Here is a 19,168-nt window from a genome sequence, read left to right as displayed (position 1 = left end):
TTATCAGTAATAAATTAACCACAGCCATTAATTCTCTGTCATCTTCAGATAGTGTTTGTTTTATTCTGATGCTTTCATGGGGGCTCCACTATAAGCTACAGGGAAGAGGTTGTGTCTTCAACAAAGAAGGAGAGTTTCAGAGTCTCAAGGAAAAAGCCTGTACTTCAAAGTGTTCACATATCAGGGCTGATCTTACATTTTTTATAGCAAGAGTCAGTGATCTATGGCCTGCTGGCCAAAAATATCCACTGCATGTTTTTGTAAATAAAATTTTATTGAAACATACTCATGCCCAGTTATTTATGTATTGTCTCTGGCTGACTTTTTGCTACAATTGTGGAGTTGAACCGTTGTAACAGAGAACATCTGGCTTGCAAATCTTAAAATATTTACCACCTGAGTTCTCACAGAAAAAGTTTGCTCTCAGAATCTAACAGTGGATGGCTCTGGATTTTCACAGCTGCTTTTAGCTAAAAATAGATGGCTTCATGAAACTGGTAGCCCAAGATCCAGCAGATCAAGAATTAATTTAATAGATCTAAGTGAACTGATGAGGAATTTTTATTGTAGTAATTATTTTACAATATTGTTGTCTTATTTTTCTATTTTCTGGGTAGATGAAGAAGTCCTATCTTCTTTAAAGCTATAATGTACAACAATTTAGTAAATGCTGCTTGTGTAAACTAAAATGAAATGTCTTAAAATAATAGCTGATTCTCACTGACTTCCTAGAATTCCAAAGCTCTGAGTAAGTGTCTTTACTTTTGATGGTAATATAGTTATGTGTGTAGGTTCAATAGGAATCTGTTCTCTGTTCAACCAGATTATAATTGGACAAGTCAATTATGCAACCAATGCCTCACCTGAAATGTCACTTTTGAAAATAAAGTACATTTGATCAAATATGACAAGTCGCCTTTAAGAAGTTGATTTTACATATGGAACAAATGGCTACAAAGCCCCCCCAGGAATATTGGCTCACAAGGTTCTGGTCTTATAGGTGGTAAGATGGTCTCTTTCTTACAAGGCAGGAGACAAAAATTAGGGGGCCCTCAGAATAGAGGAATCCATGCAAATTTATAAGGTACTGAAGGTGAAATATGGAGTAGATGTTTTCTTGGGCTTGTTTTTCTAGTCTTATGAGAACAAATGAAATGTTTATTAAGGTTCAATCAGAGATTCCTATGGAAACTTTCAGACAGAAATTAAGTTTAAGACCTCAGCGGTTGTTTGATACTATACAGCTGTAGATTTGCAAGGCAATCTCAAAGAGGTTCATTAGCATTCTTGATGCACCTGTGTAAATAATCAGGCCAAAAAGAGTGGGAGCAGTCTTTTATGTGATCAAGAATAATCCTTCTTTGAGATAATTATGATCTTAAAGTGGAGGGTGATTGGAGACTGTATTAATGTCCTATTGCTTCTGTAAAAATATTATCACAAACTTAGTGGCTTAAAATAACACAAATTAATTATCCTATAGTTCTGAGGTCAAAAGTCAGAAATGGGTCTCACCAACCTAACAGCAAGACGTCAGCAGGCCTGCCTTTCTACTGAAGGTCCTGGGGAGAATATGTTTCCTTGCCTTTTCTGGTTTCTAGAGGCCACCTGCATTCCTTAGCTCATGGTGTTCTCCCACCATTTTCAGAGCCAGCAGTTGCATCAGTTGGGCCTCTGCTTCCATCATCACATCTCCTTCTCTGATTCTGATTCTCCTGCCTCTCTCTTTTATTACAAGGATCCTTGTGATTGCAATGAGCCTACCTGGATAATCCATGACTATCTCCCAACCTCAAGATCCTCAATGTAATCACGATTGCATAATCTCTTTTACCAAACAAGGTAACATATTCATTGGCTCTGGGGTTAGGACACGGACATCTAGGGATGTCTACCACAGAGACAACAGGAAAAAGTGTGAAAAACTTTGAAATGGGCTGAAAACTAAGTGTTGCCTAAACACATTCTTTCAGGTCACCTGATTCTACAGCATTTCTGCAACTTTCATTGCTTTTAAGATTTTTAACAACCCTTTAAATTGCAGATAACTGCTACCAAACAGATGATTGTGGAATATAGATATAAATGTGTTTGTCCTGTGGAAATACAATTGATTTCATACCACCACCACCACCACCACATTCTCAATGGAATAAGCCAGTTTTATAAATACGCTTCAGGATTACTTACTACTTATAAAAGTTTAGTTCTTTGAAATCTCCTTTTAACTATGGGCCTTCTAACTATAGGACTTACCTAATAGATACTGAAATTAATTATAACATGGCATATATTACCATAGGAAAGTACTGGCATGAGAGTAGACAGATAAATAGAAAAGGTTATGTGGGCAAAAACAGATCCCTAAATATATTAAAATTCAACATTTGATGAAGATGATGTCATAAATTAAGTTGGGAAGAGAGAGATATTTCAAAAAAGAGGTAGTAGAAATTGGCAAAATTTGGTGGGGGGGAAATACATTGCAGAGCCTTTTCATATACTATATGTCAAAATAAATTCAGATGGTTTAAATAATTAAATGTAAAATAAAACCCAGAAAAGCTGGTGAAGGCATGACAAACTGTCCACAGATTTAATTTTAAAGGGTAAAATACAAATTACAATGAGATATCACCTCACACCTGTTAGAATGTCTATTATCAAAAAGACAAGAAATAACACATTTTGGTAAGGACATGGAAAAAAGACAAGTCTTGTGCACTGTTGGTGGGAATTTAAATTGGTGCAATCATTATGGAAAGGAGTGTGGAGGTTCCTCAAAGAATTAAAATAAAGAACTACCTTATGATCCAGCAATTCTACTTCTGGGTATTTATCTGAACAGAATGAAAACATTAACTCAAAAAGATACGTGCACCCCCATGTACCCGGCAGCACTATTTATAACAGCCAAGATATGGAAATATCCTAAGTGTCCACTGATGGATGAATGGATAAAGAAGATGTGAGATAGATATATACTATACATATATAGCTGGCCAAAGCATTAGTTTGGGTTTTTCTGTACCAACTTATGGAAAAATCTGAACAAACGTTTTTGCCAACCCAATATATACCATAAACTATTATTCAGCCATAAAAAAGGATGAAATCATGGACCTTGAGGGCATTAAGCTTAGTGAAAGCAGTCAAATAGAGAGAAGACCTTCAAGATGGTGGAGGAGTAAGATGTGGAGATCACCTTCCTCCCCACAATACATCAAAAATACATCTGCATGTGGAACAACTCTTACAGAACACCTACTAAGTGCTGGCAGAAGACCTCAGACTTCCCAAAGCCATGTGGCTGACACGGTCTTGTTGCTCAGGCCAGGTGTCAGGCCTGAGCCTCTGAGGTGGGAGAGCCGAGTTCAGGACATTGGACCACAAGAGACCTCCCTGTCCCATGTAATATCCATCAGTGAGAGCTCTCCCAGAGATCTCTGTCTCAATGCTAAGACCCAGCTCCACTGAACAACCAGCAAGCTCCAGTGCTGGAAAACCATGAAAAACAACTAGCAAGACAGAAACACAACCCCACCCATTAGCAGAGAGGCTGCTGAAAATCATACTAAGTTCACAGACACCCCAAAACACACCACCGGACATGGTTCTGCCCAGCAGAAAGACAAGATCCAGCCTCATCCACCAGGACACAGTCACCAGTCCCCTCCACCAGGAAACCTACACAACCCACTGAATCAACCTTACCCACTGGGGGCAGACACTAAAAACAACGGGAACTACGAACCTGAAGCCTGCAAAAAGGAGACACCAAACACAGTAAATTAAGCAAAATGAGAAGACAGAGAAACACACAGCAGATGAAGGAGCAAGGTAAAAACCCACCAGACCAAACAAATGAAGAGGAAATAGGCAGTCTACTTGAAAAGGAATTCAGAGTAATGATAGTAAACATGATCCAAAATCTTGGAAGTAGAATGGGGATAATACAAGAAACATTTCACAAGGACCTAGAAGAACTAAAGAGCAAATAAACAACAATGAACAATGCAATAAATGAGATTAGAAATTCTCTAGAAGGAATCAATAGCAGTATAACTGAGGCAGAAGAATGGATAAGTGATCTGGAAGACAAAATAGTGGAAATAACTACCACAGAGCAGAATCAAGAAAAAAGAATGAAAAGACTTGAGGATGGTCTCAGAGACCTCTGGGACAACTTTAACACACCAACATTCAAATTATAGGAGTCACAGAAGAACAAGAGAAAAAGAAAGGGACTGAGAAAATATTTGAAGAGTTTATAGTTGAAAACTTCCCTAATATGGGAAAGGAAATAATCAAGTCCAGGAAGTGCAGAGTCCATACAGGATAAATCCAAGGAGAACCACGACAAGACACATATATATATAAATTTTTCTTGTTTTTTGTGGTATGCGGGCCTCTCACCACTGTGGCCTCTCCTGTTGTGGAGCACAGGCTCTGGATGTGCAGGCCCAGCGGCCATGGCCCACGGGCTCAGCTGCTCCGCGGCACGTGGGATCCTCCTGGACTGGAGCATGAACCCGCTTCCCCCGCATCGGCAGGTGGACTCTCAACCACTGTGCCACCAGGGAAAGCCCAAGACACATATTAATCAAACTATCAACAATTAAATACAAAGAAAAAATATTAAAAGCAGTAAGAGAAAAGCAACAAATAACATACAAGGGAATCCCCATAAGGTTAACGCTGATCTTTCAGCAGAAACTCTGCAATCTAGAAGGGAGTGACAGGACATATTTAAAGTGATGAAAGGGAAAAACCTACAACAAAAATTACTCTACCCAGCAAGGATCTCATTCAGATTTGATGGAGAAATTAAAACCTTTACAGAAAAGGAAAAGTTAAGAGAATTCAGCACCACCAAACCAGCTTTATAACAAATGCTAAAGGAACTTCTTCAGGCAGGAAACACAAGAGAAGGAAAAGACCTACAATGACAAACCCAAAACAATTAAGAAAATGGTAATAGGAACATGCATATCGATAACTACCTTAAATGTAAATGGATTAAATGCTCCAACCAAAAGGCATAGACTGGCTGAATGGATACAAAAACAAGACCTGTATATATGCTGTCTACAAGAGGCCCACTTCAGACCTAGGGACACATGCAGACTGAAAGTGAGGTGATGGAAAAAGATATTCAATGCAAATGGAAATAAAAACAAAGCAGGAGCAGCAATTCTCATGTGACAAAAAATAGACTTTAAAATAAAGCCTATTACAAGAGACAAAGAAGGACACTACAGAATGATCAAGGGATCAAACCAAGAAGAAGATTTAATAATTGTAAATATTTATGCCCTCAACATAGGAGCACCTCAATACATAAGGCAAATGCTAACAGCCATAAAAGGGGAAACCGACAGTAACACAATCATAGTAGGGGACTTTAATACCCCACTTTCACTAGTGGATGGATCATCCAAAATGAAAATAAATAAGTAAACACAAGCTTTAAATGATACATTAAAATAAAATGGACTTAACTGATATTTATAGGACATTTGATCCAAGACAACAGAATAGAGTTTCTTCTCAAGTGCTCATGGAACATTCTCCAGGATAGACCATACCTTGGGTCACAAATCAAGCCTTGGTAAATTTAAGATATTTGAAAATGTACCAAGTATCTTTTCCGACCAAAATGCTATGGGACTAGATATCAATTACAAGAAAAAAAACTGTAAAAACTGCAAACACATTGAGGCTAAACAATACACTACTAAATAACCAAGAGATCACTGAAGAAATCAAAGAGGAAATCAAAAAATAACTAGAAACAAAGGACAATGAAAACACGATGACCCAAAACCTATGGGATGCTGCAAAAGCAGTTCCAAGAGGGAAGTTTATAGCAATACAATCCTACCTCAAGAAACAAGAAAAATCTCGAACAAACGACATAACCTTACATCTAAAGCAATTAGAGAAGAAGAACAAAAACACCCAAAGATAGCAGAAGGAAAGAAATTATAAAGATCAGATCAGAAATAAATGAAAAAGAAATGAAGGAAAGAATACCAAAGATCAATAAAATAAAAGCTGGTTCTTTGAGAAGATAAACAAAATTGATAAACCATTAACCAGACTCATCAAGAAAAAAAGGGAGAAGACTCAAATCAACAGAATTAGAAATGAAGAAGGAGAAGTAACAACTGACTCTACAGAAATACAAAGGATCATGAGAGATTACTACAAGCAACTATATGCCAATCAAATGGACAGCCTGGAAGAAATGGACAAATTCTTAGAAAAGCACAACCTTCCAAGATTGAACCAGGAAAAATAGAAAATATAAACAGACAAACCACAAGCACTGAAACTGAAACTGTGATTTAAAATCTTACAACAAATAAAAGCCCAGGACCAGATGGCTTCACAGGCAAATTCAATCAAACATTTAGAGAAGAGCTAGCATCTTTACTTTTCAAAGTTTTCCAAAATATACCAGAGGGAGGAACACCCCCAAACTCATTCTACGAGGCCACCATCACCCTGATATCAAAACCAGAAAAAGATGTCACAAAACAAGAAAACTACAGGCCAATATCACTGATACAGAAATCCTCAACAAAATACTAGCAAACGGAATCCAACAGCACATTAAAAGGATCATACACCATGATTAAGTGGGGTTTATCCCAGGAATACAAGGATTCTTCAATATATGCAAATCAATCAATGTGACACACCATAGTAATAAATTGAAGGATAAAAACCATATGATCACCTCAATAGGTGTAGAAAAGCTTCTGACAAAATTCAGCACCCATTTATGATAAAATCTCTCCACAAAGTAAGCATAGAAGGAACTATCCTCAACATAATAAAGGCCACATATGACAAACCCACAGCCAACATCATCCTCAATGGTGAAAAACTGAAACCATTTCCTCAAAGTTCAGGAACAAGACAAGGTTGCCCACTCTCACCACTATTATTCAACATAGTTTTGGAAGTTTTTGTCACAGTAATCAGAGAAGAAAAAGAAATAAAAGGAATCCAAATCGGTATAGAGGAAGTAAAGCTGTCACTGTTTGCAGATGACATGATAGTATACATAGAGAATCTTAAAGTTGTTACCAGAAAATTAGTAGAGCTAATCAGTGAATTTGGTAAAGTGGCAGGATACAAAATTAGTGCACAGAAATCTTCCATTCCTATACACTAATGATGAAAAACCTGAAAGAGAAATTAAGGAAACACTCCCATTTACCACTGTAACAAGAAGAATAAAATACCTAGGAATAAACCTATCTGAGACAAAAGACCTGTATGCAGAAAACTATAAGACACTGATGAAATTAAATAGAGATGATACAAACAAATGGAGAGATATACCATGTTCTTGAACTGGAACAATCAACATTGTAAAAATGACTGTACAACCCAAAGCAATCTACAGATTCAATGCAATCCCTATCAAACTACCAAAGGCATTTTTCACAGAACTAGGACAAAAAATTTCCCAGTTTGTATGGAAACACAAAAGACCCCGAATAGCCAAAGCAATCTTAAGAAAGAAAAACGGAGCTGGAGGAATCAGGGTCCCAGACTTCAGACTACACTACAAAGCTACAGTAATCAAGACAGTATGGGACTGGCACAAAAACAGAAATATAGAGCATTGGAACAGAATAGAAAGCCCAGAGATAAACCCACACACATACGGTCACCTTATATTTGATAAAGGTGTCAAGAGTATACAGTGGAGAAAAGACAGCCTCTTCAACAAGTGGTGCTGGGAAAACTGGACCGCTACATGTAAAAGAATTAGAACACTCCTAACACCATACACAAAATAAACTCAAAATGCATTAAAGACCTAAATGTAAGACCAGACACTATAAAACTCTTACAGGAAAACATAGGCACAATACTCTATGACATAAATCACAACAAGATCCTTTTTGACCCACCTCCTATAGAAATGGAAATAAAAACAAAAATAAACAAATGTGACCTAATGAAACTTAAAAGCTTTTGCACAGCAAAGGAAACCATAAATAGGACACAAAGACAACCCTCAGAATGGGAGAAAATATTTACAAACAAAGCAAATGACAAAGGATTGATCTCCAAAATATACAAGCAGCTCATGGAGCTCAGTATCAAAAAAGGAAACAACCCAATCCAAAAATGAGCAGAAGACCAAAATAGACATTTCTCCAAAGAAGATATACAGTTTGCCAACAAACACATGAAAAGATGCTCAACATCACTAATCATTAGGGAAATGCAAATCAGAACTGCAATGAGGTATCACCTCACAGCAGTGAGAATGGCCATCACCAAAAAATCTACAAATAAATGCTGGAGAGGGTGTGGAGAAAAGGGAACCCTCTTGCACTGTTGGTGGGAATATAAACTGATACAGCCACTATGGAGAACAGTATGGAGGTTCCTTAAAAAACTAAAAATCGAGCTACCATATGACCCAGCAATCCCATTACTGGGCACATACCCTGAAAAAAAATAATTCAAAAAAAGTCATGTACCACAATGTTCATTGCAGCTCTATTTACAATAGCCAGGACATGCAAGCAACCTAAGTGTCCATAGACAGATGAATGGATAAAGAAGATGTGGCACATATATACAGTTGAATATTACTCAGCATAAAAAGAAACGAACTTGAGTTATTTGTAGTGAGGTAGATGGACCTAGAGTCTGTCATACAGAGTGAAGTAAGTCAGAAAGAGAAAAGTATATATCATATGCTAACAGATATATATGGAATTAAAAAAAAAAAAACTTGGTTCTGAGGAACCTAGGGGCAGAACAGGAATAAAGACGCAGCCATAGAGAATGGACTTGAGGACATAGGGAGGGGGAAGGGTAAACTGGGACGAAGTGAGAGAGTGGCATTGACATATATACACTACCAAATGTAAATAGATAGCTAGTGGGAAGTAGCCGCATAGCACAGGGAGATCAGCTCGGTGCTTTGTGACCACCTAGAGGGGTGGGATAGGGAGTATGGAGGGAGACGCAAGAGGGAGAGGATATGGGGATGTGTACATATGGCTGATTCACTTTGTTATACAGCAGAAACTAACACAACATTGTAAGGCAATTATACTCCAATAAAGATGTTAAAAAAAAAAAAGTCAAATAGAGAAAGACAAATGGCAAATACCATATGCTCTCTCTTATCTGTGGAATCAAAAAAAAAAGGAAAGGGAAAGAAACCAAGCTCATGGGTACAAAAAACAGATTGGTGGTTGCGAGAGGCGAGGGCTGGAAGGTGGGAAAAATGAAATGGGTGAAGGGGGTCAAAAGGTAAAAAAATAAATAATAAATTAAAAAACTTCTTTAAGAATTCAAAAAAGATATAATACTTCAGGATATTAAACAACTTTATAATCACATATTTGCAGCATATTAACAAAGGGTTAGAGACTTAACTTTTAAAGTACTTATAAAAATTAATTAGAAAATCTCATGAAGAATACAATAGACGAATGGCAAAATTCATGAGCAGACATTTTTCAAAGAAAGAAATACTTATTGTTAACTAGTATACTTAAATGTTTATCCAGTTAGAAACTATAAATTCAGAAGAAAAAGCTGTCAAATTAAGAAAGCTGTACTAAAAATTATAATGCCCTATGTTGGCAGTTGTACGGCGAAGCATTCATTCCTCACTGTTTGTGGGTACATAAACTGGTATAATCTTTCTGAACATAATTTGGCAATATTTATCAAGAGCCTTAGAAATGTTCACACACATCCTTTGAAATTTCACCTCTGGGAATCTAAAGTTTAATGAAGAAGAGCAAAAAAAAGGAAAAAAAAAGTATATGTCCAGATTGGGGAATAATTACATAAAATATTATTATGTTACCATAGAATATTGCGTCCTTCCAGCTTACAAGAATTGTGTGCATCTCTTCCCAGCTCTGCATTCAGTGACATGATACTGATAGCTTGAAATCAGCTAAAATGGGAGTAGTCACTTCATATAAATTAGAAAATGCTAATATAAGGACTTTTCCCCCTTTAGAAATCCAGTTGTTAACTACTCATCAGCATACTACTAATTACGACTGGCATGAGCCTTGAGAATAGTAGTCTAATTTTCTTATTTTACTAATCAGTATACAATAGGCTGTTCAAGTTCTCACAGTGAATTAGTGGCAGAATTAGTGCTGTAATCTTGTCCTCTGAATTCCTAGGCCAAGAGCTTTTAACTTTAACACTTTGCCAGGGAAATTATCTGGTGCTGTTTTAAATCCCCAAACTCTTGACCTAAATACCAAGTTCTGGATGAAGCTGCAGTTAAAATGATGCTTATCTGATCAATTCTGTCAGTATTTACTGTCAAATAAAGCAGGAATTAATCATGATTGTCTATTTATACCTGGAAAACTTGCTTTAGATTGGTCCTGGCACGAAGCGTCCATATTACTCGATCTGTCTCCTATAGGTATCTAGGAAAATACCATATGAGACATTGCAGCATGTCATACTTGCAAGCAATCTAACAGAAATTCACAATTTAACTTGCAGAATATCTTTGTGATTGAAACACATAAAGTCCCATTTTCCTGGAATCTATGCAGCTGTATGAGTTCCCAATACACTGACACATTAAAAAGCAGACCCAGAATTTCCAGCCTTCCTTCCCACAAAAATTTGTTGAGGACCTATATTGTACCTGCCCAGGGCTTGTGTGATCCCTGCCAGAACTCCAGAGTTTATTCCCTTTTCTCACTACTTTCCCCTAATGATTTCTCACAGGCTGTTGACTCCATCTTGTCTTTTAGGGAACTGCAGTTCTTCCTGAGTATGGCTGCATCTTAGTTGGGAAGGAATCTCTTTTCCTTCCTATCACCATTGTGTTGCCCTCCAATCTCTTTAGATGCTACCAGGGATATATATAGATATTTTTTTTCTTTCCAATTTTTCTATTATTCTCAACCACAATCTTGTCAGCAGGGGAATTGAATTTCTGGGCTCCACTTCAAGGTGTCATGATTTGGAGATTTACTTTCTATCACGGTTCACCAATTTAAAAACCGAAGTGTGCACAAAAGTTACTTTCGTTATTTATTTATTTTTGCGGTACGCGGGCCTCATCACTGCTGTGGCCTTTCCCGCTGCGGAGCACAGGCTCCGGACGCGCAGGCTCAGCGGCCGTGGCTCACGGGCCCAGCCACTCCGCGGCATGTGGGATCTTCCCGGGCCGAGGCACGAACCCGTGTCCCCTGCATTGGCAGGCGGACTCTCAACCACTGCGCCACCAGGGAAGCCCACTTTCGTTATTTTTTTGTTGTGAAAACTCAGTTTTCCGTGCCTTCCTCCCAGTGCTGATCTGACAGACCTGACATGGGACAAGCATTATGCATCTCACAAAGCTAAGCTCTCCAGGTGATTCTGATGAAGGTGATCAGAGATTTACTCCTCTGGAAACTCTGCTTTGTAGGGAATCTGCAGTAGATGGCTCCAGGGTGCACCAGCAGAGAGCTCACATAGACGGAGAAGCCTGAGTCACCATCAGGTGAACCAGATAGTCATAACTTCTGTCTTACCTGACTTTATACCAAGTCTCCGTGTAGAAAGGATGAAGTGCATACAAAAATGGAAGTTTGGTAGTTCGATCTGTAATGTAGAATTTGAGATTTGCATGGTTTCCCAATTCCTAGTATATTTAAACTAGAAGTCAAAAAAGAATGACTCGAGAAAAAGAAGTCTTTGAAATATTCAAAAATAACTTTTTAGACTTTCTTGTCTTTCATGTCAGAATACTTTTCCACTTTGACTCTAATAAATACTGGAAGTCTTTGAGCCCTAAGATGACAGTAGTGATAATAGTAATATCAATAAAAGGATTGGGCTTCCTTGGTGGCGCAGTGGTTGAGAGTCCGCCTGCCGATGCAGGGGACATGGGTTCGTGCCCCGGTCCGGGAAGATCCCACATGCCGTGCAGCGGCTGGGCCCGTGAGCCATGGCCGCTGAGCCTGCGCGTCCAGAGCCTGTGCTCCGCAATGAGAGAGGTCATAGCAGTGAGAGGCGCGCATACCGCAAAAAAAAAAAAAAAAAAAAAAGGTAATTTTATATGAAACACCTGACCTATTTGGTATATATCATAAGAATAAGCTATGAATACTCAGCTATTCAAAAAAGTGTCAAACTCCTGATAAAATTAAATATTCTTATTATTTATTTGAAAAATGAAAATATCTGTCTGTTAATGAAGAACCAATAAATCTAAAATATCAGAACATATGAACCCACAAAGTGACGTCAACTGGCAGATTAGCTCCCCTCTTATTTATACACCCCTTTTACCTATTCAGCTTTTATTCATCCTTCAAAATTTAGTTTAGATATTACTTCTCCCCTGCATTCTCTGTTTACCCCTCTCAGAACACTTCTTATCTTCAGTTGCAACTGCCTCTTTCCCATCAGTGCTGCTTTGGGTGGAAATATACCTTGTTTACTACTGTATCTCCGGGCCTCCTACAGGCTGTGGTAATAACTGTTGCAGTATAGGTAGTCACTGGACAACAGTTAGCCAGGACCTTTCAGCGTTTCTGACAGAAAGCTTCTTGAGGATAGGTATTCTATTCCTAGTACTGAGCACCTCATAAATATTTTGGAAACAATGAAAAAATGTAAGGGGAAGCCAACTATGGTATCCCCCAGGCCCCCAGGGGGTGCTAAAGCGCCAAGTCTTGTTTACTTATGACTTCAGCCAGAGTAAAATTGCTCTGTACTGTTTCAGTTTAAGGAAACAAACATTTATTGAGTGTTTCGGGTTTCCTTAGAATTGCAAAGATAACCAAAACTCAGTTCTTGCTCTTGAGGTATTTAGAAGCTGGTGCATAACTAATGTGCAGAAAATTACATCAAGATTATCCACTAAAGGCAGAACACCTGGCGTTTTAGATGCAGTAATTTAAGGGATGCTGCAGTGCCCAAGACATTTACAATACTTCAAGGCTATTCCAACTGCCACCACAGACCATCCTGGATCATTTGCAACCGTACCCTGGATTGTCTTCTCCTTAGGAATTCTACTGAAGCTTGGGATAATTCCCAAGCCAAGAAATCTAGAGTTGATGAAAAATTCAAAAGTTCTCCACAGGCAACTTTCTATTCCTCCCTAGATGCAGGTTCAGGATTGGTCAGACCTAACTGATATAAAAGCCCTGCCCCTCTTGTTCCTTTAAGACAAGTTACATATCATTTGATGGTCAATAGATGCATTTGAATTACTGGTCACATGTATTTGGCCATATGCTCAGAAATTTAGGCACTGCCAGAGGTGCCTCTGTGGATAATGACTCTTTCCTGGCCACAGCTTCTAATTGCAAATGTCTGTAATAATATAATCTGAACATAGGTCAAAGGACTGCTGGGTGAAGTTTTCCATAGGGCAATTGTTTTTTTGTTGTTGTTGTTTTACCTGGCAATGATCAAAGCCTTCTAATTTACCTAATTAGAGAGTATGATTTTTGAGTGACCAAGGCTTAAGTTTATTACTAACAAAACACATGTCACCTGTGCCCTAAACGGAATTGGAACCTATAATTCTTCTGGCAAGAAACTAGTTTGCAAACTTATTTTAACTGCTAGGAACTTTTTACAGCAGAGTTTTTTAATGTTAAATTTGGAATTAGATGGGTAGAGTAGTAATTCTTAGTAGGAATTGCTTGGCTAACTCTGTGTCTCACTGAAAATTTATATCCTAATATTAGCTTTTGGCTAATGTATATTCTATGAGTGAGATATAAGCTCTGCTTTAGTAAGGACCCCCACTGAAGGGTAGAAATGGCAATGGGAGGGTCCAATTCTTATTGACCCCTTAGGTACTATATGCAAGCTGAAATATAACCTGAAGAGATCAAGTGATAAAATATTAGGAAACAAGGAGAGGTTAATGTATAATGTTACCTTCTGCAAGAAACAGGATGTTTTTCCTTTTTTTTTAATCATGCAAAGAACCAACACAGGTGTTTCTAAATAATGACTAGTTCAACAAAGAATGTGTTCCTTTAATAGCGAAAGCCATATTTTTGTGTTATGCTGGCTTGTCACACATTTAAAATTGACATACATTGGAGCACTTCAAATTTATATCTCCATTTCAACCATTCATTTAGTAGGTCAAATCATCATTATATTTCACCAGTATGGTGGATTTTAATTCATTTAACATTTTAATCTTCCATCAGTTTTTCATTTAAGAGGATTTCACAGCATATATGGGATTTGTATAAATTTCTGTGCAGTAAATTTATTCTTTTAACAGTTTTAGTCTTTCATCAGAAATTCATTTAAATGGATTCCACTATATGTCACTTCCACTTCCAGTGCAGCTTTAGGTCAGGCTGTAATTGATGCAAAAGAAATGAGGTATTAAAAGAGATGGGAAATATCTGAAATTGGAAAGAGTTCAAGAAGTGGGCCATTGTAAGGGCATTATGTGCCTCAGATAAGGTGGGGAGGGGAAAATGATATAGCATTTTGATCTGAAGCCTTGCATGCTTTATAATTTCAATTCTCAACAAAGTCAAAAAGATCTATGTTATCTAAGCTTGTGTCTTTAAAACAAAATTAACTGCTTCAGTGCCCTAAAACAGCCCCCATATGGCCATGTGAATGTGCATGTGTGTCTTTAACGGCCATTTGAATTAATGGCACAGCTTCTTTCAGCGAACATTCTAACTCCTCCCTCCCCCCTGCCGACATTCATTAAATGACATCCAAGTGATAAATATTAATATAATAAATACACTAGCTATGGAAATAACCCAGGGAAGAGGAGCATTCTATCATGTTTTCATATAGAAGTAGATGAAAATCACCAGTAGTGCATTATAGTTGGTGACAGAAAACTGCAGTATGAGAGATGCCTTTACCAAAGAGCGGAGGTGCTGGTGCTTGCTTTGTGTACATCAGAAAAGCAAACGGTGACCTTGAGAAAATCCTCCTTGCTCTCTAGGTCTCTGCAAAGGGAGTGACTGCTTTTATGATGCCTAATATAAGAGGGCATTGATGTCGATTGGTGAGTGAAAGTGCTAGAGAATATTGGTGGAAGTCAGTATTTATTTGAATTTGCTAATGTCTCTTTGGGAAGACAATGCCTCAGTAAGAAATGTTCTCACCACACACACACACACACACACACACACACACACACACACACACTAATGGTAATTTTGTGAGTTGATGGATGTGTTAACCAACCCTATTGGGGTAATCCGTTCATTATATATACAAGTATCAAATCATCACATTGTGTACCTTAAACTTACACAATGTTACATGTCAATTATATCTCAGTAAAGCTGGGGGAAAAAAGAAAAGAAAAGGAAAGAAGGAAGGAAAAGAAGGGCAAAAGAAAACAAGGAAGGAAAGAGGGAGAGATATTTTTTGTGATGTTGTCGTTGTATTCAATATACTCCTTTATGAAACTGACAGCTACTTCTTTCTCTGGTTTATTGACTCTGGATTGCTTGTTATGTCAAATGCCCAATAAATGTTTGTTGAATTGAATTGAATTGTACTGAATTGAAAGAAGGAAATTTTACATGCTGGGAAAGATGATCCAAGCCCATCATCCCCTAACCCCCATCTCCCCACAAGGTCACAACATAATCTGGAGTTAGAAATATGAAATCAATTTAACTTATCACTCTGTTCGTAGAGCATGTCCCTTTACCACATCTGACTAGGGAGAGAATATGACTGAGAGGAAAAAGACTGCACTCAGACTAAACATCTAAATTAGTATTTCTAGTGAAAATGATGATTGGTCATGAAAGATTACAGGAGGGTTGTAGGAAGATCATACCTTACTTCCACTTTAATGTCATGCTGAGCTCTCTTGTGCCTCCTCTTATGAAATTATGGAAGGCCTAGTTCTGGTCGATTTATATATATATGGCAGATTTTATATGGGAGTTTACAAGTGAGTTGGGGGCAATCACTGGATTTCTCTGCAGGTTCAGTGTAGCTCTCATGGGTTCTAGATCCCATAAGACATCCTAGAACTGATTGAAATATAGAAAGTCTAGAATATTTCCACCTATGTTTAGAAAAACGTCATTTTCTACAATGGTCTAGGGGAGACAGGGAGAAGGGAAGGGACACATTTTTTTCTCTCTGAGGTTTCTAGCCCTTTGGTGGACTGTATTCTGTCAAGTCTGGTCAACAGTTTTTCAGGTCAGTTGGGTAAGGCTCCTGGCCCACCAAAGGTAACCATATGTACCAGGAAGTTTATTATGTGAAAGCATCTTATGGAAGGCTAATTTTATTTGGACATAACTTAACCTAGCTGTCAAACTACAAGTAGGAAGGTGAAATTCATTGTGTGGATGATTTTATAACCTTTCAAATGATAATTTCCTCAATTTTTATGCAGGTATACACTGATGGAGACTGACAGATGTTGAAAAGAGCAGAGCCACAAGCCAAACCATAGAACTGATGATAAAAATCATCCTTCCACTAGTCCCTCCTCTCTTGCTATTTTTGTAATGCATCAAAGCTCTCCTTCAAATGCAAAATATGAAGCTGGGCTCTTATTTACCTACCTGATCTTGCATGCATGTTTCCTTTAGCTACGGCTGCTCTTCTGACCAGCCAATCTCCTGCCAGCAATTTCATATCAGTGTGTTCATCTAGATGGTTTTCTCGTTATTACTCTTCTGTCTAATATTAGTAAGACCTGGACTTAATACTTGAGTAATTTGGTTCAGGAAGAGCTAAGAAAGTCTGCAAAACTGTAGTCATCAATCAATTACACAAAGGCTGAGCCCCACAATGTATTAGATTATCTGAGCATAGTTGAGTGTGTTAATAAAGACATAGAGAACTCTGAATTTTATTTTTAATTCTTGTTTACATGGCATATCTTTTTCCATCCTTTTACTTTCAACCTACCTAGATTGTTTTTGAAGTGAATTTCTTAGAGATAGCATATAGTTGGGCCATTTTTTAAAATCTGCTCTGCCAACTCTGTCTTCTAATTGCTATATTGAGATCATTTATAATATAGGTAATTTTTGATATGATAGGGCTTAAGTCTTCCATATTGTTTGTTTGCTGTTTATTCTCTGTTTCTTGTATATCTCTTTATTCTTGCCTTTCTGTGAGTTGCTTGACCAATTTTTAAGACATCACTTTGATTTTTAATGATTTTGAGTGTATTTCTTTATATAGTTTTCTTAGTGGTTGTTCTAGATGTTATAAATATAAAAGGTATCAACAGTGTACTAGTCTTAATGTTTTACTACTTCCAGTGAAGTATAGAAATATTATTTTCATTTTGATCTCTTTATACTCCAACTGTGAAAATACAATTATCTTGAATATTTTCTCTCTCTATATTGAATATAGGGCCTTATAATTTTTCTTCAATGATCAAATGTGATTTTTTAAAAATCATGCAGAAAAGAATTGTCTTACCATTATTTTCGCCCATTACATTTTTTGTCTTTCTTTTCTGGAATTCCTAATCTCATTCTGTTGTCATTTTCTTCCTATTTAGACATCTCTTTAGCCATTCCTTAAGGGTAAGTCTGATGATAACAAATTCTCTTAAATTTCCTCTGTCTGAAAAATGTCTTTATTTTCTCTTCATACCCAAAGTACATAGTTGGGGTCAATAGCTCTTTTCTTTTTTTTTTTTTTTTTTTTTTTAATAGCTCTTTTCTTTAAGTGCTTGGAAAATGTCTTATAACTTCTCCCTGGCCTCTATGGTTTCAGATGAGAAAAATGTCGTGGGTTGACCCCCTATAAATAATACGTTGTTTGGCTGCTTTCTCTGTGTCTGCTGTCAAACTTTTGTCAAAAGTAAATAAACCTTTTATTTTAATGTGTCTTGGTGTGGATTTCTTTGAGTTTATTCTATTTGAGATTTTCTCAGCTTCTTAAATCTATAGGTTCATATCTTTCATAAAATTTAGGAAAATTTTAGCCATTATTTCTTCAAATATTTCTTCAGCTCCATTCCCTTTCTCCTCTTCTTCTGGGACTCTGAAGACAAAACATTTGATTTTTTATTATCATCCCACAGATTTCTGAGGTTCTGTGTGTGTGTGTGTGTGTGTGTGTGTGTGTGTATGTAGTCTGTTTTGTCTGTTGTTCAGAATGAGTAATTGGTTATTCTATCTTCAACTTTACTGAATTTTTCTTTTGTCATACTCATTCTGCTATTGAGCCCCTCTATTGAATTTTTAATTTGTTATTATATTTTTCTATTTCCATAACTTCCATTTGGTCTTTTAAATTTTTGATGAAATTTTAATTTTTTTCATTTGTTTCAAGGGCATTTGTAATTGCTTGTGGAAGCATTTTTATGATGGCTATGGTAAAATCCTTGTCAGATAATTCCAGTATCCTATTTATCTTAGTATTGCTATCTATTGTCTTTTCTCATTCAAGTTGGGATTTTTCTGTTTCTTGTTATGGCAAGTGATTTTCAATTGTATCCTGGAAATTTTGATTATTATTTTGGGATACTGTGGGTCCTATTTAAGTTTTCTGCTTTATCAGTCATATTCTTCATGTTTTCTATGTCTTCTATGGTTTCCTATATCTTGTGTCTTATTTTTGTGTTGAACATACAGTGCCTACATTTTGTGGGCTACAGTTGCACTGACGATTTAGTTTTCTGAGCCTCTGTAGTATATTTTTGTCTCTTTGGTTTGCTTGTTGAAACTTGGTCTCCTCATGATTCTTTTTGGTGGCAGTTACCAGACCAGGCCACCTAGAGTTTTAAGGGGGAAGAAAGGAGACTCCTGCTCATGGGGTTGAGAAAGTTCCATGGGTCTCCTATTGTTCGCAGGGTTCCCACTCAATCCTTGTTTGAGATGACTTCCTGTGTTTCTGAGCATGGGGGTAGGGGAGAGTCTTGGCCATAGGGACAGAAAATAACTATCCAGGATGATTGTTGTTGGTAGTACACTTCTTCAATCTGGGGAAGGGATCAACTTACCAGAACCATATTCTGCCATTAGGTTGGGGAATCAGAAAAAGTTGGGCCTAGTTCTCCTTCTGCTAGTGCAATTAGGGGCAGGGGGATGTGAGAAGATCCTAGGCCACAGTGTTGTTTATACATACCTGGTGTCTCTAGCTAGCCTATCTTCTTTTTATGTTTTTGGGTTCCCTGTTGGGTTATTTTCAGAGTTTTTACCTG

The 19,168-nt window shown here is 37.4% G+C and overlaps 2 long non-coding RNA genes across 2 annotated transcripts in view; one reads left to right on the top strand and one right to left on the bottom strand.

Annotated features, from left to right (window-relative positions):
* LOC109547966 (uncharacterized) overlaps window positions 1–18,031 on the top strand; it is a 94,091-nt gene extending 76,060 nt beyond the window's left edge. Inside the window, exon 5 of the long non-coding RNA XR_012331564.1 lies at window positions 16,391–18,031. This is a non-coding gene — a long non-coding RNA (uncharacterized lncRNA). The remainder of the gene's footprint in view (window positions 1–16,390) is intronic.
* LOC141278604 (uncharacterized) overlaps window positions 1–19,168 on the bottom strand; it is a 41,291-nt gene that overhangs the window by 3,066 nt on the left and 19,057 nt on the right. The window contains exon 2 of the long non-coding RNA XR_012331568.1: window positions 10,379–10,448. This is a non-coding gene — a long non-coding RNA (uncharacterized lncRNA). The remainder of the gene's footprint in view (window positions 1–10,378; window positions 10,449–19,168) is intronic.

This window comes from Tursiops truncatus, chromosome 4 (genome assembly GCF_011762595.2).
Source record: "Tursiops truncatus isolate mTurTru1 chromosome 4, mTurTru1.mat.Y, whole genome shotgun sequence".
In the NCBI taxonomy this organism is placed as follows: Eukaryota; Metazoa; Chordata; class Mammalia; order Artiodactyla; family Delphinidae; genus Tursiops; species Tursiops truncatus.
The sequence above is the reverse complement of the archived record's forward strand: the minus strand, read 5'-3'. Positions and strand labels throughout refer to the sequence as shown.